The sequence below is a fragment of the Struthio camelus genome, chromosome 1 (assembly GCF_040807025.1).
Source record: "Struthio camelus isolate bStrCam1 chromosome 1, bStrCam1.hap1, whole genome shotgun sequence".
Taxonomy (NCBI): Eukaryota; Metazoa; Chordata; class Aves; order Struthioniformes; family Struthionidae; genus Struthio; species Struthio camelus.
In genome coordinates, this window is record NC_090942.1 from 174,213,592 (window position 1) to 174,239,213 (window position 25,622).

The window sequence follows — 25,622 nt, forward strand, 5'->3', positions numbered from 1 at the left end:
GGTATCCTGGAGGCACTGAACAATATACGGATGTCTCAGTTGATTGTACAGCTTAAGGTGGCAGTTACAGGTCCTCTTCTGAAGCTGCAGAGAACACTGACAAAAATCTTCCTACACAACACTGAATAAGAGCCTAACAAATATGCCCAAGGTACATGGGAGAGAAGTTCCCTTAGAAGTTAGAGGAGGATCTAACAAATTGCTTGGATTTTGCGTTTAGCAGTGAGTGAGGATGCAACTATGTGGCAATGGGAAGGGAGAAGGGGACTGCAATGCAACCATGCTTCAGCTTACAATGCCATACAATTAAAATTATTAGAACCAGAGTGAAAATATGACAAAGTGCTTTAATAAATACTGTGCATTTATTATTAAACTTTTTTTTCATGGCTATTCTCCACACTAGTTCCTTTAGAAAAATGTTTATTGTTTTGTATGGTAAAGTTAGAAGGAAAAGTAGTATTAAGAGTCCTCAGAAGCATTTAATTATCTAGTTCTCAAGATGTATAAGGAAGGTGAAGGGGCTCAGGCAGAATTATTTATGTTTTGGAAAAAAAATATAAGATTTTTAGACTCAATCTTTCTCATTAGCAACTCTCTCCCATTTCCCTCACACACCCAAAACAGAGTTAGGAGTTGCATAAAAAGGAAACTGTATCAGTAGGTCACTTCTGCAGTTAAGACCAAGCCCTGCAACACTTATAAAATATTTTCATAATAATTATGGATACTATGCACTGGGTGCATAGTAAGTCTTAAATGTCAAATTTGATTGAGCTTCAGAAGGGGAGTGCAAAGAGAGTGACAGGCATAGAGTAAGTAAGCAACTGTCTGAATTGAAAGGATAGCATCACGACAAAATGCAATGGGCACAAGTGGAAACTCAGGAAGTTCCATCTGAATGCAAGAAAAGACATTTTCACTGTGAGCACTGGAACAGGTTACCCAGAGAGGCTGCGGAGTCTCCATCCTTGATGATACTCAGAAGTTGTCTGCACAGGGTCATGGACAGTGTGCTCTAGATGACCCTGCTTGAGGAGGAGGTTAGACTAGAGGATTTCCAGAGGTTCCTTCCAACCTCAGCCATTCTGTGATTCTGTGACTGGGTGAAAATCCCGTGTCTGTGTGTCTGTACCGCCTTAGGGAGGTAAGAAATCAATTGAATCTGTGGCCTGGTCACAGAAGGTTATGTCTGCTAGGTTAAATTATAAATTCTAAAAAGCTTTATTAATAAGGTATACAACAGTGTATACATATTAATGTGATGTATATGTGTACATTGTCATAAACCTTTTGAAACTGTAGACCTTTTCAGGATGCTATTAGTATAATTTAGGAGAATCAACAAAATTATTTTGGATTAGGTAATGGAAATTGGCATGATAAATAAATGTTAGAAGGCTCTAGAGGATGTGAAACTGTTTTATTAAATTAGAACTTCAACTGAAATGATCAGGTCTGGTGATTACAGTTTCATTAGTTGTACATTCTGCAGTGTCACATAATAGCTTTGTTGACTGCACATAATTTACTATGCTTTCAAAATGCAACACAATTATATATCTTTTTAAAACAATATTGTTGTGATGGACAAATGGATAGGGCTAACTGAAGCTTTTTGAAGCTGAAGGGCAAAAATGAAACCCTCATTTAGAATAAACATATGAGATTCCCATATGAAAACAGATATTTTCTTCAGTATAAGCAGCCACCCAAAGAAAAATATGAGAGAAAATATTAAAGCAGAGAGTACTAGTATTTATAGAGAAAATAAATAAATAAATAAATAAAATAAAACCACAAATGGATGCCAAAAGATGTAGGAGTTTGGGGGAGGAGGGATTGTGTGAAGTGCAGTAAAAGCATATAGAAGAACAGAGAATGCAAAAAGGCATGGCACCATGATTATGAAGAGAAAAGAGGAGAGAGGAATTTTTAGTTTAAAAAAATAAAACATAGACCACTGGGAACTATGAGTAAAAAATATTGTCCCTTATTTTTGCATGTAGTGTGTTTAGAGGATTACAATTGTATTTTCTTGTAGAGAATGTACTGGTGCTGCAACTAAATAATATTTGACTCCATCACAAATATAAATAAAAATCAAGATCTCAAGGGAATGAAAACACTGTGGTGTGATGGAGAGAAAAAGCTTTCACATTTTAAAGTGAAGATGCCTTTTCTTAAGGTATACTCCTAATGAAAAAAACAAGATGTAATAGCTGGGAAAGGCTGATGTCATACATAAAACACTTGCACTAGTTTCCCTCTTTTATAATGATTACTACATTGATTGTATTATTACATATTGATTTATTATTCATATATGTTATAAATTATGAGTTATTATAACCAGAGTTGAGTTTATTAAATATTAACAAACATTGTCTTATTTTACTGAATATTGATCATTTATGAATTCCTGTTATTAAACATTGATAAATTATTTCCCTTTCTAAGCTCCTGATTCATCCTAAAAGGCAAGATGATGTTACTCAGATATAGTCAGCCTCAAGTCAGCCTCACATGTCTGTTCTAATTCTTATTTTTCGCTTATTTTTCTTATTTTTGCCCCAGTGCTCAGGTTGGGGTCAGGATCGGTGAGAGTAACGGAGGTTAGACACAGCCCTGTGATGGCCAGGCAGGGTCATGGGACTGGGACTGTGCGAGGGTCAGGGCGGATGGGCGCCTGTGGGCTGGTGTCTGTGCCAGGTCCGTGAAGCCCATGGCCAGGCTGGGGCAGGGCTGCAAGGCAGTGGTGGCTGTAGCTCTTCCAGAGCCTGGAGAGGGAGCCCTAGCTGAGAGGGACTCCTGAGATCCAGGTGGCTCCTGGCCACAGCCACCCTGCTGTGCTCCCCATGGCCACTGGTGGGACGGGAGCCTCACCCCGCTGTACTGACTCTGCCATGTCCGTGAGCCTCCAACCAAACCTTGGGAAAAGGGGAGAAGTTTACAGGGGAGATGGAGGTAAACTCCCGAAATGTTTATCTCCAAGTAAATTGATTTCTAATTCCCCAAACTCCTGGAGCTGGATGTACCATCTGCCTGCAGCATGACTCATTTTTGGGAATCAGGTCATTTACTCAGTAACTGTCTCCTCCCAGCCACACAATAAATCACAATGCTCTGATCAGATGGAAGCTGCAGAGTGCAGTGCCCAGGACACAACCTGGGCCACCGAGAAATGCTACAACCCCAGGGAATGCCATAGCACATGCCCTAGCGTTGCATCCAAACTGAGATCAAGCCTTAAGGGCAGGTTATCAGACCAAACAGAGGTGTCATGATATGTGCTTTCTTTAATGATAACAAAATAATACTTTCCCTTTGTATCAATAACAGATACTGGAGTGATCAATTTTGCGTAACTCATTCTGAAGTAAGGTGCCTCAGCAACTCAGTTATGTGAGTTACAGGTTTATATATACAATTTACAGGCAGCTCCACTTATGGAAATAGTTATTAGGAATACTTTGATGTGTTCTCCCCATGCTTGAATTATGTGATTGTTATGTAATGGATAACTGGTTTTCCAACAAAAGGTTCTTCTTCTTTAATTTGTTAATACATGCACTCTATGGACCATCCATCAAAGTATATTTCCTCAGTTAACCTGCCCATCTATAGTAACATAGCTATTTTTTGTGTAGCTAATTCTATTTTAAGTAACATTGAGACACAATATCTGGAGGTTATTTCTCCATTTGTGGTTCAAGATAACCTTAATACATTCTTTGTCATGCATATTCTTATTTTAGGGTTCCTAGATTTCTCAAAGCACCTTGAAATTCAAGTCATAGTACTTCATATATGTATTATACCTTCCTAATCCCCTGTTATTAACAGCAGTCTAGGCATGGAATTGTTAGTGGTATTTAATTTTTAGTGGTGTTTTAAATTTGATTCCTTATATGATTACAAGGAGAGTTCAGATGCAACAGAGACAACCTGCGGGATAAGAAAATAACTTCTGATATTAGTGTACAGATAGCCCCCCTCCCCCCCCGCCCAAAAAAAAAAAGCTTAGTACTTAGGTTTTCTATAAGGATCTTTAAATACATACAAATATACACATGTAAGAATAAAAAGACCACTGACAAGTTTTTTTTTTTTTTCTCACTAAAACTATCCAAGTAAGAGAAATAGATAGCTGAATAAGCTTATTTAAGATACAAGTTTGTTGCAAATAGGGATAGAGTTCAGATCTCATAATCTTCTATTCTAAAGCTCAATTATGTAAAGATGTATTGTGTATATTGCTGAACTTGCCACACGAGAAGGAATGCTGAAGCAGCAAATATTATTGTGTGGCCCTGGCTATAGCTTTCTCTTTTTGGCCAGAAAGTACCACATTAATCCTGAAGTTGCAGGGAATTCTAGAAATTGTATTCCTTTAATGTGGTCCAATTGCTGATGATCAGAATCTCTTGACGCTTCATGCAATGCATCGCATACTTTGCTCCTGAGGTCAACAATGTATTTACTAGTCTATAGAAGTGTTTGTGCCTATGCTGCATCTGTGCTAGCTTGAGGATTTTTATTATTGAAAAAAAATGAAGTCAATTTTTTTTAAAAGAATAATGTTTCATAGATGATTATCTCAGAAGGCACTTGATGCCTATGTTTAGTCTGCTGAAGAAAACTCAGGTGTCTGGTTATTGAACATAAGATGCTTTAATGGCCTGTTCAAAAGCTGTAAAGTTGAGCATCAAAAGTAGAAGCATTCATAAACACTTGTCACTTTTTAAAATCTTGGATGAAATTACAAGCTAAAAGAAACCAGTTCTTAAAAAGTGTTTAAACTGGCAAGCTTTTCTGCAAACTCCTAGTCCCCAAATATCCCAGGACTGTGACTACATCAAACTTGGATTATGAAGTTTAAGCCTATTTCTGTTATAATTTAAAATTATCAGCATTAGCATTCCTAAATAAAAATAAATTGTTTAGTTTTTCATAAATGGAAAAGAGATCAAAATATTTTTGCATTAAAATAACAAATTAAAAACAAAAAAGTCCGATAACTTTGTCATGCTCATACAGTGGTACAAAGCAGTTCAATATTTTTCCCACTATTTCCATTCACTGCACTTTTAGTGAGAGAATCAGTCCAAGAAAGAGATTAGGAAACAGGAAAAAGAAGCTTATAACTATAGCAGAGGTGTCTCTTAGAAGTAGCTTTGTTCCTTAATGCTTACCCATTCACTGGAAATTGTGGATCATCAAAGTATCTTTGTGCGATAGGGTTTTTTTCTTTTTTTATTCAAGTGCCCTGTTTCTTGTGGGCTGAACTTTTCATTTTCTTTTTCTGCTTCTCTATACAAGTATGTATGTGTTTACTCAGGTAATGAGTTCTCCAGTAGTGAGTTCGTATCTGCTCCTTGCACAGATTTCTTCACAATTCTCTGTGATAAATCTTCAGAAAAAATGTTCTGATTTTTTATACGAGAACATCTATTGCTGTTGCAACCAGGAACTTCTTTTTTTTTTTTTTTTTAATTACAATTAACAAGTAAATTGTACAACTATTCAAATAAACAGAAATGAACAAATATGAATTAATATGTTCCCTGAGACTGTGGGTACCAGGTTACTTTTCATTTTCCTTGTAAATTTCAGAAACATCTATCATTTTTCACTCCATTTTGGACATTTCAAAGAATGTTTTAGTGTGGGGAAAAGTACTAACCTCACTGTCTCAACTTCCAGCAGTACCTTTTCAATACTTCTTTTATCTTAAAGACAAATTCTGAATAAAATAAATTGATTTCATATGCGTTATATATTGACAGTCCAATTAAATATGATTTTTGTATATGCAGTCCCACTTAATATTTAAAAGAAACCAAAAATATACCAATGCTTTTAAAATATTATTTATTTATTTATTTTTAAGCCAGGCCTTTGGCTGTCTTAAATTACTGTAGTTTAGTTAATTGAAAGAAAAGCATTTAATTGTATAACACCTAAAGATCTAGTTTGCTGTTGTCAAAAATAAGAAGTGTGAGCACTTCTGCTTAGGGTTCTCTTTCTATAGTGTTCTATTATTCTCTGATTTTAAAGATAAACTTTCTGTGTTGTTGGATTGTGGAACTCTTACTTGCATTATATCATGTATTTTAAACGAAATACATTATCTAAGCTTACTCATTTAAATCAATCAGCATGTTAACACTGAATTTGGTATTGAAACACCATCCTAGAAAAATAACTGCTTTATTTAAAAAGTAAACTCATTTAGTAGAGAAAGTATTCTTTCAAGCCGCATGCCTGGAGAAAAACAACAACAACAAAAGTCCATAAAATGAGACTTTGGCATAATTTAGAAAAATTAAAATAAAATGTTGTATAACTTCAGCACCTCATTTATGCTAGAAAGACCTAAACTCAATAGTTGTTTATCTTTTTTCCTGGAAAGTTACATATTTCCTTACAATTTGGTCCATTCATACCATCACCTCAGAACTTCTATCATCTGAGCAGATAGATGCCTATTTTTCTGCTAAGATCCAGAGAGACTGAGAAACTAATCAAAATGCTTTTAGACTTCCTTTCTGGTATATGTCCTGGTTACTAGATTATCCAAACTGGCCACTTATTACAATAAATTGTAACTTTCAGCTCTGCTAGGACATATAAAACCAAGTTTTCATAGTCAGAAAACAATGAGTAAAAGGTGGATGAGAATGTTTTTTACTTACTCTGAAGTGACTATGAGGCTTGGTATGCCATAGTCACTAAGGGTGAGAGACTCCAGGCTCCTTAATTTGGATACAACCTAAGTCTTCTGATAAATCCTGCCCAAAAGTTGTGTTCTGAGCAGCCCTAACAAGAAACTGTTAGAGGTAGACCAGTCACAATACTTATTTTATTATTAAAATATTACATTCTAATAGCACAAGGAATTCTAGATAGATTAACCAGTCCTATTGAGAAAGATATGATGATGCACTGTATACCTGCATCAGGCTTGCCACGCTTCCTGAGATTGCCAAGAGTTCCACTACAAAGTAGAATTATTACATGCACTTTAGAAAGGACGGGGATCAAAACCCATTTCACGGAGGGCACCGGGTGTTAATGGTATTTGGTCTGGAGTCAATGCATAGTTTCCAAAAGGCCTATAATAGAAACCAGAAGGCTGTCCTCTTTTATTTTGTAAGTTTTCTGGGCGAAACATAAAAGGCAAATATAAAGGAAGAATATACAACAACACTGAAAAAAATCTTGTCAAAATCAGATGAGACATTTTTCATTACTTGCAGTTTTGCTTCTCTTAGTACTACATCATTTTTATATACTGATATTGGTTTGTCTGTATGTTCAGTATTCTGAACATAGTATAGAGATTTTCAAGAGCTTTGAAACAGTCTAAAGAGATAGAGAAACAGATACTCCCATACCTGCATTTCAGATTTTGTCCAGTAAACAATTATCCACAGGAGCTTAACATAAGAGTGTTGAAACAGTGGCACTCCTCACCCACTATGTACCTCCAGGCTGATTTAATATTTTCAGCTAGTGCTTATTTACTGCATAGTCCTGTCTTTATGCTAGAATTGCACCAGATGAGTTCATTTACCTAATCAAAATAAACAGCTGTGAAAAAGTGACATATTATGAAGGCTCAACCTGTCTGTACATCTACAGCACCCTTTGGAATCTGTATCATCTTTCAGCTCTTTTTCTTTTAAAACAATGTTATTCAGTTTCAGAGAAAAGAGAATTTAAAAGCATGTCATCCGATCCCACAAATAAAAGCAAGAATATCCTCCTGAGAGCTGCTAAATCTTTTTGACTTTTGATAATGTAACTAAGAGCTGAAAGCAATTTCACAATTAGGTCTCATAGCATTTGGAAGAATTACCCATTAAACCTCCTATCTAGCTTTTGAAGAATTAAATTAAAAACAGTAAACACAACTCAATTTCCTCTAATAAATACACATAGACACTCAACATTTGTGATCTACATTTATAGAAAAGGAGTTAATAACTGTGTCTGCTCTTTCTGCTTCATTATCTGGGGAGAAAGACATGGCTTATGTTGGTGTTAGAAATTGTTCATAATGGAGTTGGTAGGAGGGACTAGTGCATACTGCATTACTGTTTTGGCTTCAGTTCCCCAGTTTTCAATTGGCTTAGTTAATCTGGAAGCAAAATTTGGGTAAACAGAACTATTTTCACATTTGGGTTTATCTAACTGTTAAGTCTTGAGGCTTTGTTAAGAATACTGAACTTCTAATTAACTAGCTTGTGTTGGATTTACATCATTGCCCATAGCTCACAATAAGCCAAAGAAGGCAGAGCCACTTTTCTTTTAATGACATTGCTATTGCTTCATTAATGTTCTTTTTATTTATATTAAATGCGGAACACTTTTGCAATAATCACAGTTACTTAAACATGTTGAATTATGACAAAACAGGCAGCTCAGGCTTACTAAATCCAATTTGTTGCTATTATACTCCTATGGGTTTATAATTTCTAATTTACACAGAAAATGTTGTAAGTATCATGTAGAGGAAAAAGTATGTAAGATCCAACTTCACCAATCTGTCCCCTTCAGCAAGACACTGAAAAGTGTTTGATTCCCATTTATTTTAATGGTATTTAAACATGTTTAAATGCAACGACCCTAAACATAAAACAAATCAGTAGATTTTAAGCAATCTTATCTGCTGCTGTTATTCTTGCCAGACAGAATCCTGAGCATGTTCATGTAACATCAGTAAATACTAAAATTACTTACTGGGAGTTGTAAGCTTTGTGAACTCCTATTAGATATTTTAAATTTAAGACAGTAGATGCACTTTCTGTCCTAGCTTCTTGCAATTGAAGGAAGCTTTTTGAAATGGATAGAGTTAGACCCAGTGAATCTATACTATATTTGCTCAGCTGGAATTTATGGGCTGGCTGAAAGAATTGCGCTTTTCTGTCATGCAGGTGAGAGTAAATGATCAAAATAGTTTCTTCTACCCTAAAAAATCTAAAACTACTGGTGACACAGGGTGAAATGTGACTCTTTCTGAGTTTTAGAATATCAAACTTTTGGTTTTTTGGCTGCTTCAGTATGTATAGAAATTTAATTTTTTTACATGTAGAAAATAAAAGTCTTCAAATCACAATTGTGATTCTGTGCTGTGGCTTCCTGCTCAAGTGGGGCAACTTTTTTTTTCTTTTTTTTTTTTTTGCTGACCATAGGCAAGGGAGAGAGAGCTGCTGAAACTTCCTTTTTACAGAGTTTAATTTGTTGGAACCAAAAACTCAAGATATCACGTTTTGCTCTACTTATCTTGAAACTCCCACCTCTTTGCAGCACTTTGTAGTATTGCCTACTAAATAGGACTAAGTAGTAAAAGCCGAGAAAAACAGACAGTACGAAAGGCAGAACTGAGGAACAGGTGGTGCAACACAGTGTAGTAGTGTCAACAGAATTGTGAGCAGAAAGACATACTGGAAGAGAAGCAGATGCAAAATCATACCAGTGGGTCTTTTTATTTGCATAACTTTCTAGAGATAGTACAAAGAACTTGTTTATTACCCAGACCATACCAGGCAAAAAGGTCCATTCCAGAATTTCATCTAATCTGGAAACAGAACTGTTAGGACAGGTTTTATAATATCCCCTTGCATTGTTCATAGTGTGTAAGGCTCCAGTTCTGGCTAACATGTTTGCCTGTAGCCATTCATTAGTCTTCCTATCTTGAAGTTTCACCTTCTGCTACCTTGGTTTATTTTTGGGGACGTTACCCCAAAATTAAGTCTATGACAGGCTTTTTGCAGCAAAGAATATTCCTTAAAGGAGTCTTTCTAAAGATATGTTTAGATTTCCAAAATCTAGGGCAAGCTTTGAGGTCATGAAGTCTGTACAATTTGTAATTTCTTTGATTTCATTCTTCCGTTACTAGTCAGTTTTTCTACAATAGACTGAATCTGATAACAGACTTTTTCTCAAATTCTTACTAGCCAAAGTTGTCTCTAGAATGATTTTTTTTTCTGTTGAAAAGAAGATAAGTTCAGAAATATTAATCTTAGTGAAAGCAGTTTATTTGAATATTTAAGAACAAATAATTATAATTATAATTTATAATAATTGAAAATTAAAGATCTACTGTGCTATTTGTGCAGCATATCTTCAGAGTAAGGTAAATAAACTGTTTAATGTGCTCATGGAATATTTACTGTACAAAAAATGGGAAAAGTGAATACTGCTCACTTTACCAGAAGTGCTCTGTTATAAAAACAAGCAAATGAGAAACATACGAAAACAAAACCTTAAGTGAAGATCACTACACATAAGTTGTTAAACTAACACATGCTGGTATTGTGGATATTTTATGCAAAGCCTTTCAGCCAGTAAATGCAATACAACTGAATCAAAGCAAAGTAACAAACTATAGAAGAGAGTATACTGTCAAGTAGATTCTTTAAATAGTCTCAATTTCTGTAAATGCGGAACAAAACAAAAACAAAAGTTTAACACATTGCATTATATAGCTAACTGTGTGGTATTGTAAAATATTACCATGAAATGAAGCAGTAAATATAAAACATATGTATTTTTTTAAGACAGCACAATATTCTATATATTTTTTTTCTTTTTACGATTAGTAGGAAACAACGATAGTTTGAGAGATTTGAAAGGTAATGTCTTAGCTATAGCAGTTATCCAAAAATCACACTATCATCATGAGATATATAAACAAGCAATATAATCTTCTAATAAAACAAGATGTTTCAGCAGCCCGAGATCTAAGTATTCAAGCATGCAAAAACTTTTATGTTTCTCCCCCAATCTGAGGACTGAGAAAGAAAAATAAACAGAAATTTAAGCATTTCCATGTCAGAACAATATTTCTAAGAATACTTTCTGAACTTGGATGCTTTCCAGAACTAGCAACCTAAACCTTATTCAAAAAACAGTGAAATCCAATCCCAGCAATGCATATCCAGCATTTCCATTCTGTGCATTTAGAGGGGTAGGTTCCTCAGGAGACAAATCTAGAAAAGCCTCCATTCTTAGCAGAGTACCCTGAAACGAAATTCCATATTGCCAGAGCAAACTGTGGAGAACCATACCTGAAACTTCAGTTTTACAGGAAACTATCCTGTCCAGTAAGCTGCATACAAACTAATGTGAAACTATGAGCTCTTCAACTTTCCTGATCCTCTAGGTTATTAGAGGGAAGGTTACATACAGAGTATGAGCAAAGTTTATTGTTTAGGACATGCGCAGGGATGGAAGAATCTTGCTTTGGCTTTCTTCAAACTGTTCCATAAAAGACAGCTCTATGAAAGAATACAAACAGCCGTAGGAACAGTGATTACTCATACGTAGTCTGTGTTCTCGCTATGTTCTCTCATACATCCTCCACGTGAGGCTTTTCAGAAATGTAGACTTATTGAGTCCGCCTATAGAAAAGGCAGACCAGAGCTCTGTGCCAAGCCACTCTGACTAGGGATGTTCTGAGTAGATCCAGAAACAGAATAGAGGTTTCCATCTCTAGTTTATGTAGGCTAAACAAGAAAGCACACAATTTGCTTCAGCAGGCTTACCATAACTGAGAGTGGGGCAGGACAGCTGGCACTGATTTCTGTTTTTAATTACAGCAGTCTGAGATTTAAGTGACTGAAGCCTGCTTAACTGTGGTTTCAGGCTTGTATCAGTTGTTTGGTTTTGCTCTGTTTTTTTCCTCTCCTTGCTCAGGCTTGAGTGAGAGCATTGTATAAGAATAGGAGCTTAAGCAAGGGTTTAATGGAGAAAGATTTTTAAGCAAGTGTTGTGTTGGTCTTTATGTATGTAAGAGAGTAATTGTATAAATAGAGGGTACTTTTAGAATGAGGTAAAAGCAGGAGGTGAAATGTTTAAGTCAGTTTAGTAATTTAAGAGAGCTTCAGTTTTCCTAAAGAAAATAATGTATCCACAAGGGAAAAGTAAAAGGTGTAAATTTCAATGTTTGGTATGTGTACTCTTTGTATTAAGCTAGACATGAACGTGTCTCTTACCAAAAGGCATTATTTATATAAATTATGCTTCTAGAACACTGAATTTCTGGAGTCTTTTCATACGGGACTTAAATGGATTTATGTGATATATTAGATAGTTGCCATTGGGGCCTTCAGTTATGGAGTTTCAGGTACCACAAGAGCGGTGGCTCCTCCGGGCTCGGGGCTGCAATCATAGCCCCGGGGCGGGGGGAGGAGGACGGAGGGGAGCGGGTGGGGGCCGGGGGTCCTGTGTGAGGGCCGTGGCGGGTCTGGAGCCGGCACCGCTGCGGCGTCGCGGGGCAGCGACTGACGGCCCCGGGCTGCCCTGTGATGGGGTCGGGGCTGCGCGGGGGGAGCCCGCGGGGGGCAGGGGCAGGGACGGGGTAGGGGGGCTGGCGGTGCCCTCGGGGCCCTGACGATTGGCACCTTTGTTAAATACCATAACAATTTGTTTTGGTCAGAAAACCAAAACAAATTTTGCTAGTGCAGCATATTACAGATTCGTCATTTTTAAAGCTTAAGGAAGTACAAGCATAAATTACAGTTCCTTGTTAAACTTCTGGATCTTTGTTTCCGAGTAACGCTGTTAGAAAGTTGTATTTATAGTAGTGCAGGAGCTTGCTCTGTCCAGAGAAGACTTAAAAATCCTTGATACTATCCTGCAAGCTGACTTAGAAAACAGGAAGAAGGCTGGACAGTTTTATGTTTGTGCTGCCTGTTGCATGAAACTAACTTATTCAAGTGCTTCAAAAACACCAAAGATACATACTCTCAGCATATTTTTCAGAGGTTAGCTTTCTAGGTTAGTGCCTACTTATGCAGGTTAATCAAGATTTATTGAAAGGTTCATTAGGGTTTCTTTTTGCTGTGCTTATGGTATCACATCCCTCTTGGTCAGAGGTTGTTGGTGTAATTATACAGTTAAACTGTTGCAAAAATGCATATGCATGGTCTAATCCATATAACCCCTGTAACACGATTCACAGAGTAGCGGGTAGATTTATTCTTAAACAAACTTAAGTGCTCATTAAAGAAACACAAAGCACGTTGAACTGACTACACCCCATAGTAACATAAACAGTATCTAGTCATGCTTTTGGAAATAAACAGTTGATGAAGATGAATATGTATATGTGTAGCTCAAGGCAAGGAAATTTTACACAGATTTGTTTGTTGTGAATTTAGTACTCATATCATTAGTTGGAATTTGTCACTAATCAATTTGTCTTCCACTTTTCTTGAGATGTTAAACTCTTGTTTGACAGAGTTACAGCATATGTAGTCTCTTAGTATTTATTTTAAAATCTAATCAGACTTCAGTCATACTTATATAGGCACAAAGAATAACACAAAGTTTTTGACATTTTCTTTCGACATTAATAACTGCATTTGTGGCTGCTCAAGCAACATGGCTTACAAAAAGTATGGTGTATAAATGGATTTTTATTAATCTTTATCTATTTTCTACAGCAGGCTGGTGTCATCCCATTATTTAATCCTCTCCTTCAAGGAAAACATCCTAATCTGCTGGAATACATAGCAGTTTAGTTTCTCTATCTACAAGAAAACTCATGTCTTATTTTCTCAAAAATTCAGGAAGTCACAGAACTATTTTCATATATCTTTTGTTTTCTAGTATCTATTTCTATTTCTTCATTTTTCTTATAACCCAATTTTAATGAATCAACAAATTGTTTTAGTGAGGAGTACAAAATAAATTTAAAACTCAGGTATATCTGGCAGCAGGCTGTCTTTGTTATTATTATCCTAGAGAACTAAAACCCTTGGAAGAAAAGCAGAAATTCTTATCAGCAGTTGGTTATACCTGGGAAAGGAATAAAAGGGATACTTCATCCAGTATGCATCATTATTCTTATTCCCTTTAATGTAATCATGAAAAAAGAAAATCTGGATTATATAGCTCATTTTACTTAGCTGATTTTACTTAAGTAAGCTTGGAGCCCAAGGATATGAAAATCTTTTATTCTCAGCAGGAGAGCAGCACACTGTAAAAACAGACATCATGATGCCTTAACAGTTTATCTTGTGTGGGTAATCATTCTCAAGGACTCAACTATGGTTTTTCTGGTCATATCTATGTGTTGAAGGCAACAGAAAGCTACCTCATCCGTATGAAGTTTAGGTCCCAGTCCGGTAATTTTACTATTACTTTTTCTTTATCAGGCTCTTAAATGGCTTTGATTTAAAGTAGAATTTAAATGAATCATGCACTTTCCCCAATTTTGTCATATAACCCTGTTTGCTAGTACTAGCAATATTCCCAGTGATTTTACTGGTTCTTGGTTCATGACCTATAGAGATGAAGGTTAACTAGTCTTCAATATACAATGCAGCTGATGGAGAATCACCCTGCCTCATCCTTTTGCAGTTTTTGGTACATTTCACTCATTTTAAAGACACATCAGAGAACAATTTTGTTATCTTAATGCAGCACAGCTTTGCAAAGTTGATAAAATACCCTAAGTTACTATATTGCTGAGAGTAATTTTTTTCCAATATCATTTTTCAGCTGCATTTCCTTCAGTAATTTTACTAAGCATTTTTAAAATGCAGTCCAAGCAAGCATGTCCTGCTTAGTTTGCTAAAAGAAGAATAAAAGTATAGTTGACATATTCTTACAATATTGAAAAGGTATGGCTTTATCATTATTTTTTCTAAAGGGAGAAAAAGAAAGAGGGAAAGAAATCATATATTGCTTGCCACACTGCATAAGAATTTTCTGCCTTATGAGCAGAGTAGTTCTTTGGCCCAGAAATCTGTAGTTATAAGAAATACTGATGAGGCACCTCTAAGGCTGGACTGTTATGCGAGGCTCCCGAAATGTTGGAGAAAATTGCTAAATTCTAAGAAAGTATATGGGCCATCCAGGATTAAATAAATAAATAAAATAAATGCATAAAAATGTTTGTAGAGGTAGGATTGTTGAAATGAGGATTCAAGGCTTCAAGATGGGAAACGCTGAAATGAAAGGATGTAAGATCCTAAGTGAAAAAAAAAAGATAAAATTCAGCAGCATCAAGGATCACGCACATTTCAAAGGATCACCTCTACTTCGGGGTGTCTCTCCCATTTCAAGGAACAACAGATATTGAACTTTTTCCACTTGACCAATGACTGCCTGGCCAACAAAGACTCACTGGGTGCCCTACTGGGGATGAGGAACCTATTAATGCATAGCATAGTAACTCATTAGTCCCAGCTCTCTGTGAGTGCATCAGCCAATAAATGATTTCTTTGTACTTCAAAGTTGCGTGTATCCTGCCTACAGAGTGCCTCTGTAAGTGGTTAAAGTTGCCCAAACAGTGACCCACACATAGAGGATTATACGGTGAAAATTAAGAAGGCAGATGTAGCATAGAGAAGGGAAGAAGGGAAGAGAACTCCACAGAGAGAAGTTTGCTGGGTTGGCTGCTGCTTCTTAGAAGAGAGAGGAGGAAGTACTGACTGAATCACTCCTCTGTTCCCAGCAGGAGTCCCTGTATTTTCATATACCCAAACTCATCTTTCAGTGCCGGCAACAGTAGTAAAAATGACTTTCTCAAACTGGAGCACTAGCAAAAGAGGCAGTGTATCTCTGAGCATTTTGCTGGATTCAGTCAGCTCTTTTCATAGTCAAGCACATCTTTTGCCTATAATTAGTTATCTATACATAGAGATCTATATATAGAACCGTAGGGTGAGTATTTGCAGGATCACAGCTTACGTTAATAAATAATAACCTAATTTAGCCTAAATAATTGTTTGATAGGCTCTTAGCTTTCTGTACTAATTAAACTTTTCCTATTGGAGTAAGAAATAGATACAACCCACGCTAAGGATATATCGTCGGCTTGATGGCATGAAGTTTCATTGCTGGATTCAAAATGACATGTGGAAAGATCAGAGGCGATGCCTTTTAACATTGCTAGGGTTTCCCTCTCTCAAGTTGAGCAATGAAAAGATTGCTATCAGAAAAGAGAAGAGCTTGTGTAAAGGAAAAGCTTATAAGGAGAAGAATCAGAGGAACAGAAAAGGAATATCTGAGGAATCTACACGGCCTGGCTTATGAAAAAGATCACTGAGGATAGAGGTTAATTTTTTTCCCCCCTTCTGAATTAGCATACTGGAGCATATAATAAAGAATAATAACGATTCTTTATGCTTTCTGTATAAATTCAGGAGACACTAGCTACCAACAGTTTGAGGGAAGTGTTGAGGCGTATATCACATGACAGAAGAAGGCTCATGTTATCTTTGATAAAAGATATTTTTGAATGTTGATAGATCTAATGATGATGTTCATTACGATCACTTTCTTTTTTCTATAAGTTGCAGACTAACAGCTATTTTTATGCAATGAAGTATAGTAAATTGTCATTCAATTATATTTTTACTTCATATATTATTTCTATAATAGCATTGCTTTTATACGATGTTATATTTGTTGTTCACTAGGACTTCTGTTCATTTTTCAAGTGGAGAGAATAATCAGTAAATGGACAATAAAATTTTAAGTTACTAGCAATGACTTTCTAAACCAACCAGTGTGGGGAGAATAAGAACAGTTCCGCTTAAGTCACTAATGGTCACTAACAGTCTCAGATCTGGTTGTTGGTGTATACAGGGCTTTTTTTCTTTCCTCCTTCTGCCCAACAATGGAGAACTTTGTAGCTTGTTTCATAATACAAAGTAGACTGAGAAAAGAATCCAACAGTTAAAGGGTTTTGGTTTTTTTTTTCCTAGCTGGAACATGCAACAGAAATACAATAACTTTAAGAGCAATTATTTTGTTGCTCAATCTTATGTTCTGAAATATTTGGAAAAGGAAAACGTATTTTTTCACTGAATCGGTCAAATAGAGATAATACTTTATCTCTTCAAAAACTTTCCGTCTGAGAATAGAAATGATTGATGAGCTTTAGTATCTAAAACTCACAGTATTTTTGGTTAAATACCAAGATATCGATGTGCTCAGATATTATGTATTAATGTCAAATAGCTATCTACTTAGAACTGAGAAAGAAAGTGAGAGGGATTTAAAGCAAGTTATGTGCTTTTTATATGTCTTCATTGAAACAGAGGAACTGTGGAAACATCTATGAATTACACCACAAAAGAAGTCAGCAAATTTTGCTGTCTCAGTATTAGGCAAATCTGAAAAGTCCTTTACATATTTTCATGGTGAGAAGAGAATTATAAATACGGACAATTATGACTGCAATAGTGAAACAGCTTCTTCATCTACATATATTGCCCACTTTTAAATTTGTGGCTGAATTGTGATTCTGGCTTTGCTGATGAGCATTTAGTTTCTTTATTATATTTGAAATTACAGAATATAGAGGTAATTGCTTATTTCGGGGGATAAATCACCTTCTGGATACCATTTAAGGAAAGTATGACATATTTAACATTAATATTTAAGTGCATTTTGTGAAAAAGCTTAACAAGCATCAAAATTTCTTTCATGAAAAACTGAACAAAATTCACTAACATTATGTGAGTAATATCACTATCTATCCAGTATTTTATGTAGTAATAAATACCCCACTTACTCATTCAAGTGAGCCATTTGTAATTCTTTCCTTAACAGTTCATATTCTGGTTTACATAAATTTCAGCTTTTGCATTATATGTCTAATGGATGCACTTTTTTAATGATACAAATCATAAACCTTAAGTTGTATACAAGTGACCTTCACAGAGCATTAGTCCTTATTTGCCTGACCTCTTCTCAGCTTGTTTTTATTTTAATCTTTATACATAACTACAGAGAATCAATATTGAAATTCATTCAAAATAGCAATAGCAGAAAATGTACCCCAAACATTTAGCACATATACTGAACTGCCACTCAGTAGCCTAGAGAGCTGAAGCACCTTCAGTAGTTGTATGACTCCTTCAAAATAACAAAAATAGTGCAAATAATGAAAAGCCCTCACTTCTATATGTACTTCTGGAAATTCAGAGAAGAAGATGGCAAATTAGTGCCTTCAGAGTTCCACTCCCCGGCTCCCCTTTTTGAAGTCAAAAGCATTATTATCCTGCATTTTTGTGACCCTTTGAGAAAAATGTTAAAAATTAACAAATATAATATGCTGTTATATTTTATACTAAGGTGCCAGAAATATGTTTAGAGGAAATTTCAAACCATTTTGAATACTATTGTTAAATATTTCCCAAAAAGAACATGATATTGTATAAAACAAGTTCTGGAAAGTTCAACGTCATTAAAAGTTTTTGATTCAATGTAGAATGAATTTCACATTGTTGGCACAAGCAGCATCAAAATTTACTAGGCAGAAACTTAAAAGACTACTGCAGTAAAGATTAAAAAAAAAGAATAAAAAAAGAGTAAAGTGCACGTAGTCACCCTTTTAATAGCTCATATTTTTTTACTTCTGTGTTCACATTTGATTTTTGTACTCTTTTCCATGTGTTTCTGATGATACAGTTCCATTTGATTTTTATCTCTGGAGATGCAACTGAATGATTCGACAGAAGCAGCACGTCATTCTGCCATTTAAGTAAAATCAGTGAAAATAGAACATAACCCCTGTAAAAGCCTGTCCACCCACTATAAGGAAAAGTCGCAGCTGTTAATGGGGAATTACAAATATTTGGGTTCCAAAGCACCAACAGTGAAGGCATTATTTGATGGCAGAAAACACAGAATGTCAGTTTCCATAAATCCATTTCTTTTGCCCAAATTAAAAAAAAAAGAACTTGTTATTCAGCGTGCGTGGAGTTGTTAGAGTGAAGAAAATTGCCATGATGGCTTGTTTATGTAGAGAGTCCAAGAGGATTGACAGAGTTTGATCGGTAGCTCTCAGGGCCTGCAACAGATAAAGGTCTCGACAGGACAACACTGATTGATGTAGTAAGCAGACCACCAGTTGCAGTTTTTATCTGCTAGCTTCAGTTCTGCCGCTACTACGGACTCCATCACAGGTATGAGCATTTCTCTTCTGCTGGCAGAAACCATTACTTTATGAAAAACTGTGACCAGGAGAGAAGGACTCTCTCTTGCAACTATAGGATTCTTTTAGGCAAAAAGTCAATACGTGAGGAAGATTGTATTTTTCAGTACACAATAGAATAATATATTAAAGAGCATACTCAAAGACTAGTAAGATTCAAAAAGAGCATGAGCTATGTAAGAATATTAACTAGTTGCTAATAAACTAATCTCTGTAAAGAAGTATTATCCACAGTGCTTTATATATGAAGCCCAACATATACAGTTAAAACCTAATGATCACACTAAATTTATTTTCTCAGATTCTGTCCGATGTATTTTTAGTCATGGTTCAATTCTACCTCTAGCTTTGCTGAAAAAAAAGGCTATTCAGATTATCTGTTGTACTGGACATCATACACTTCAGACTAAGTTCCTTATTTCAGGGGTGAAGTTTTTAATGGATGAAATGTTATATCTACAAATAAATTTCAGTTAATATTGTAAACACTATTTGAGAATGGTTACTTTTTTTTTTCTATTCACAGGATTCAGTCATATTATAGAGACAGAAAACCAGACAGCTATTTGGTCTGCTACAGTAAGCTGATACCCATCTTCTTGCTCGAATTGACACTTTTCATGGTAACGGTGAAGGAAAGAAAAGATTAAGTAGGAAACCACAGCCCAGCATATGTGCCAAGTTTTCTCAATATTTGTGGGAAGAACAGAACAGAGCTATCTCAACCAAAGTGCTCTCTTTCTCCTCATCTGAGATTCTCAATCTTTTGATATGGTTTAATGTTGCTGGAGGGTGCATATAATTTGTTCCATCACCTTTCATTTTTCTCTAGCAAGCTGAGAAATAGCATTTTAAGGATTAATGATACATTTTAGTTTAGTAAAGAAGAAACCAACAATATATAGAGTTTTTAACTCAGCATTATGATAGTAATTTAATCTTCAGTGTATTGTAGCTATTCATAAGTGACTAATACAGCATTCCTTAAACTTACAATGCCAGCAAATACAGTTTAAGTGAACAGTGGATGTATAATTAATCTGAGATTGTGTCATTTTTAATTAAAGTTCTATACAATACTAATTAGAAATGTTATCATGCTACTGTGTTATTCAGATGCATTGTCTTGAGCAACGGGTCTCAAATGTATTGATTACATGATATTGAAATTCATAATATTTGAAGATACAATAGAAACACTAATCTTTTTTATTTTACTCTGATGTTGCTCAAATGAAATTCTCCCCAGAGAAGTGTCTAGAATGGAATTTGTCATCATGCTTTCTTAACTCTTGGGTTTCTTTCCCCCCTACAAAGCACAGTGTACTCAGCCATGTGCAATTGTGCATTGCTGATTTTTGAAATGCTGTTGGGAAGAGTTCGTTTTGAGAGAAAAATTATAAATAGTTAGGCATGTAGTGATGTAAGAATTATTGCTTTTAACACTGTACTATTTTGGGCAATTTATGTATATAAATATATATATATATATATATAGAGAGAGAGAGAGAGAGAGAGAGGAGAGTATATATAAAAGCTATTTTTACATTTCCTACTGAATTATCCAAATATCATAGTCTTCTGACTTTGAGAGATAATAAGTAATATGAACTATCAACATGCATTCTACAGAGTCTCAACATAGAGAAGAAAAGCTTTTAGCAGTCTTTTGTTTTTTCTGTTGTCAAATAGAAGCAATTTTGAGGGTAATAATTTCATAAAAGTATAACCACCAAGTTTTATGTCCAAGGTAGCAAAAGAGTCCACTGAAAACGTCTAACATGGGTATAACGAGCAATTAATAGAGGTATATGTATCAGTAAACAAAGAACATTTTAATTTCAATTGATGAATGCAGAAGAAAGCACTCCAGCCCACTCTTACAGGAAGATGTTTGTAGAATAAATGCTACCCAGGACTTGTAATTCAATAGGGCTTCAAGACTCAGCAAGTAAGATTAATGTTGATGGTAGGAACTCAGCACAGGTAAAAGCTCTTGTCAGTGATTATTGTATGACAAACTGAAGTGTCTGATCTTACAAACGTATTAATAAATACCATACAAATATACTTTTTTGTAGGATCAATCCCCTAGGTCGCAATCATTTATACTGATGAAATCTAGCACTAGTTTCCACCATTTTTATTCTTCACCTCATCATTAAAACAGTATGCTATTCCCATCTCCAGAAACTCGTCTGAAATCTTTTATCAAACATCTAAAGAGTGAAAAGTAGCTAACTACTAATCCAAAAATCTCCTTCAGAACAGAAATTTGTACCCAGGCTGATTATTAATTGAATATTCTTAGATTACCTTAAAAAAAAAGTCTGAATGGCTCTATTAACATAAACCCATCATAATAAACACCAATAAATGTATTTAATATTTTTATTTTTTTAATTTGATGATTAAAAATTAGAATATTAAAGGAAATATACATCAAGAAGCTGAAAATCATAGGTAGTCTGGCATATATATATACTACGTAATTGAGAGAACATCAGATATATGAAGCCAAAAATGCTACAGAAAGGAGTTAGATGAGGTCTAGAAGCATGCTAGCACATTAGCATATTGCCAGACTTAGGCTACACTTCCTGTCCAATGTTGTCTTGACAATATTAACATATTTCCAGTTCTATATGTAAACTTGAGTGATTCTCTGCCTTATGCTCCGTTAAGTAGCAAGGACGTTTCCTATGTTGCTTATGTGTATTCCAAGGGCAGGGCCAAGGATGGATTAAAATCTTCACTTCTTTGTTATAAGTTTGCTTACATTTTAGGCTTGATTTTAATCATTATTAAACATTCTTTAACTATATAATACTATATTGATTTCAGCCTCCTACGACACCATAATAATCAAAAGCAGTATTTTGGAAAGAATTGCTTTTTAATGCTGTTTTTGAAGTTAAATAACGTAATATATTATTTGGGATCAGAGCAGTCACTGTAAAAGTAGTAGTGAAAAATATACAGTTTCACTAGTAGAAAGTGTTTTCTGGACAATTCTTATCAGAAACTTAAGTAAATAAAAACTAAAAAAGGATTTATCACTCTTACTGATGATTTGTTAATTTTTCTTTAATTACTGACTTTGTTTTTTCTACAGGGATCAACTTGCATTAAAATATCTTACATGAAGTACAATGAACAAGAAAATCATATGTAGATAGTGTCAAATGACAGAACATATTTATAGCCAGAGGCTGCCCTGAAGATAGACTATACACTGTACAATTCCCTGAAACGAAAAAAAAAACAATTTCTCTCTTCTGCAGACAGCCACTCAGTTATCAGATGGTTTCTCACAAAATCAGTATCAATGAAGATCTTAGAACTGTGTGTGTTATTAAGCTTAAAACTGACGAAAAAGAATTTTTTTTTACCTTTTGGTAACTTGCAAAATGATAGGAAAAAAGGATACAGCAAAATTATCTGTTTTTTTAATAATGAGATAACTGCACAGTGAAAATAACTTAGTGCTGAAAAAACTGAGTTGAAAAATTTACTACTTTTCTCGTTGCAAATTGCGTGTAGCTTAGCATTTCGTTGCACATCTGAAGTGTCTCACTGATTAATGGAAAATAACATTTGGCTTGAAGATTGTTCACAGACAAGTCTGAAAGTTGTCTATATGTGAAATGTTGAATTTTCTAAGAGTGAACTTACTGATTAGATGGTGTTATGACTGTTCTCTGAAACAATAAGCTCATTTTTTGATGTTAAAATCAGAAACAACCACTCCAGCAGGATTACGTGGCTTCCAAACAAGATGATAGCCACCAAATTTCAACCAATTTCCTTCATCATTCTTGTAATTTCTCACATCAACACCATGTACATTATAAATAAATATTCAGTCTTATTAGATATTTCAATGTATTTTTGGTAAGGTGATCCAGTGGCAATTGCTTATTGGTAAATGTTGCACATTTTACTAGTCTGGTCTGCTGAATTGAAATTTGAGCTCAAACTGATCGTATGAGTTGTGTGGAAAGAGATCCTACCCTACATTCCTAATTTAGGTGTCTGTAGTGGCACACCATGAAGCTGAGCCTAAGGGGATACCTAAATCTTAAATCATAAATATAGCCTTATTCAGGCATGCTCACAGTAGTTTAGTTACTTTCAGACTCAAAGTTTTAAGAGTGACTTAAAGGGGAACTAAAGTTTCCCAGTGCAAGTCCATTGGAATGATATGAATTAATTACACAATTAATGAGGGAAGGGACTTCTTACAAAAGAAAATATACAGGAAGATGAGTAATTCTATTTATATTAATTTTGATAAATCAGTATTAATCTTCAGTTATAGTGTCTCTTTATATTGCCTTATATAAAACTGTTTTTTATAGATAAATGCTTTTGCTTTTTAATATTTAACAAGTTTTCCTTATAAATGTCACTTCCATTATTTTTACAAGAGGATTTCTTTTCTCACTGATACTATGCTGTATAGTAATGAAGTCGTGAGTAAGATTCAGAAAACAATAGCTTCTAAATTCTAAATTTTTATACGGATTTTGTCTTAGCTTAATATGCAAAATTAGTTACTACTTTTCAATCATCTAGGATATTTTATATTTACAGTGGTAACACTCTGAGGAGAGTCTAAATTTCAACATTCGTTTCCCCGAATGTTTTCTTCAAAAACTGCTTGCAGGGAGACTGAAAACTCTATGCCTTTTAGCCACAATTCTATCTTGTCAGAACTATCAAAGTGACAAAATTTTTGTAATGTGAATGCACTTCATAATACCTTTAGGCTTATTTCATGGCAATGTGAAAGTTTCTTCAATGCTTGTTCATAGCTACTCATTCCTGCAACACCCAGACAACTCTTTTGGCAGCAAGTCAAAGGCTACCACTGTCACAAAAATGATAAGGCATAGAGCCAGTTCAGTTGTTAAACACAAACAGTTCCCAGAAAGACCACACCATTTTGCAAAAGCAATTTGAAAACAGTATTTGAGCAGACAGCAGCAAATGCAGTTATGCTTATCTGTAAAATATTAAAATGTTATCAGAGAAGGTCCTAGTAAATCACTGCATTTGCTCAAAGAGTCTCTGGACATTCCAATATTTAAATCACACTCTGACTGTGACTTCTTATGTGGATTTGGATTTAACATTCAGAACAGGATTAATCTCACATAATGTTAAGTATGTTGAAGTCAAGCATTTGATCTAACCTAGTCATTTATGTTCTGTCTAGAGTCAAGGGACAAGTATTTCAGAGGTGATTCACTGTATTTCTCTTCAACATCTATTACAATTTAGGATGAATTACTTCCTATAAGTGCCTATTTTGCCTCACTGACTATTAAGAAGTCCTACATAATATGCTTAGATTAGATGCCTACCTTTTCTACGATTAGCTGAAATTAATTCTATTTGTAATATCTGACTTCACTTCCCATTATGCAAAATAAGAACTAAAACTGGTTAAATAAAAATGTTTTGATTTGGTTTTGATTTTAAAATATATTTTTGGTTTGCATTTTTTTGTTTAAGATAAACACAGCTGAGCATCTTTACATCCCTTCTTCCCACTAGTAAATATGTATCTATCCAATGCAAAATTTCAAAGGGACGATTTGAGTATATTAACTAAAAGTTGAGAAATGTTCAGCTCATTAATCTCTATTCTTCTTGGACTTGCGTGCTTGTAGTCAATTGAAAAGTTGAATGAGGAGTTCCCTTTCATAGCTGTGGATGCCATTGCAATGCAGAAAACTCAGGGAGAAACAGCTGGGCATACTGATCCTTCTCAGTCAAAGCAGGTTTACACAACTGTAAAGCCACGCTTGAAGCAGTTTCATAGCTCAGGCCATGAATTCAAGAGGCTTATTCATGCTTGAAAGATTTGGACTATCTGCCAGAGCCACCTGCTCCCAATCTTCTTATTCTTGAGAGAAATCCTTTTCATGTTGTCACCACAACCAACTTCAGTTCAGGACGTCTTTCAAAACATGTAATCATGGCATAAACAGTAGTGCACCTCAGCAGTAGTCAGTACCTTTTAATAGTGGATGTACTTATAAAATCAGACAACTGATAGAATCTTTGACTATTGCGATGTTTCCAATTCTACCTCCTGCATGCACTAAAGGGACAGAATATGAAAACCCAGGCTGGCCCATTTTTACTACCATAAACACAAGCGTAACTATATTTGCATATATTTTTTTGAAGCAAAGTGACTGGATGTGAAGACTGCAGAAGACTTTGAAAAACTCCTTACTGCAAAAGTCTTTTGAAAATGATATAGTGTTTGTTTTTATAGATCTCAATTATTTTTTCTCCTCACACAGTGCTGCTGTATGACTTGTTATGGCTATATGCATAATAGCCATAAAAAGTAACTTCAAAACTCTTCAAAAATAAATGTCACAACTTTATGACTTCACAAATAGTCATGACTCATCCGTGGTTTTTTGTGAATCGAGAACAAAGATCACTCACTATTTTGCCTTTCTGAGAGTTCAAGTGTTTTGCTAAGTCTGCAATCAGTCATCAGAAGATAATATAGATCTAGAAATGTAAGATAACTTCATAAGTCGTTCCTTTAGTAAAAAGCGTCATTCAGTAAAAAAAAAAAATCTGTCAACTAAGAGACAGAAACTGATTGAATGTGACGCAGGTTTCA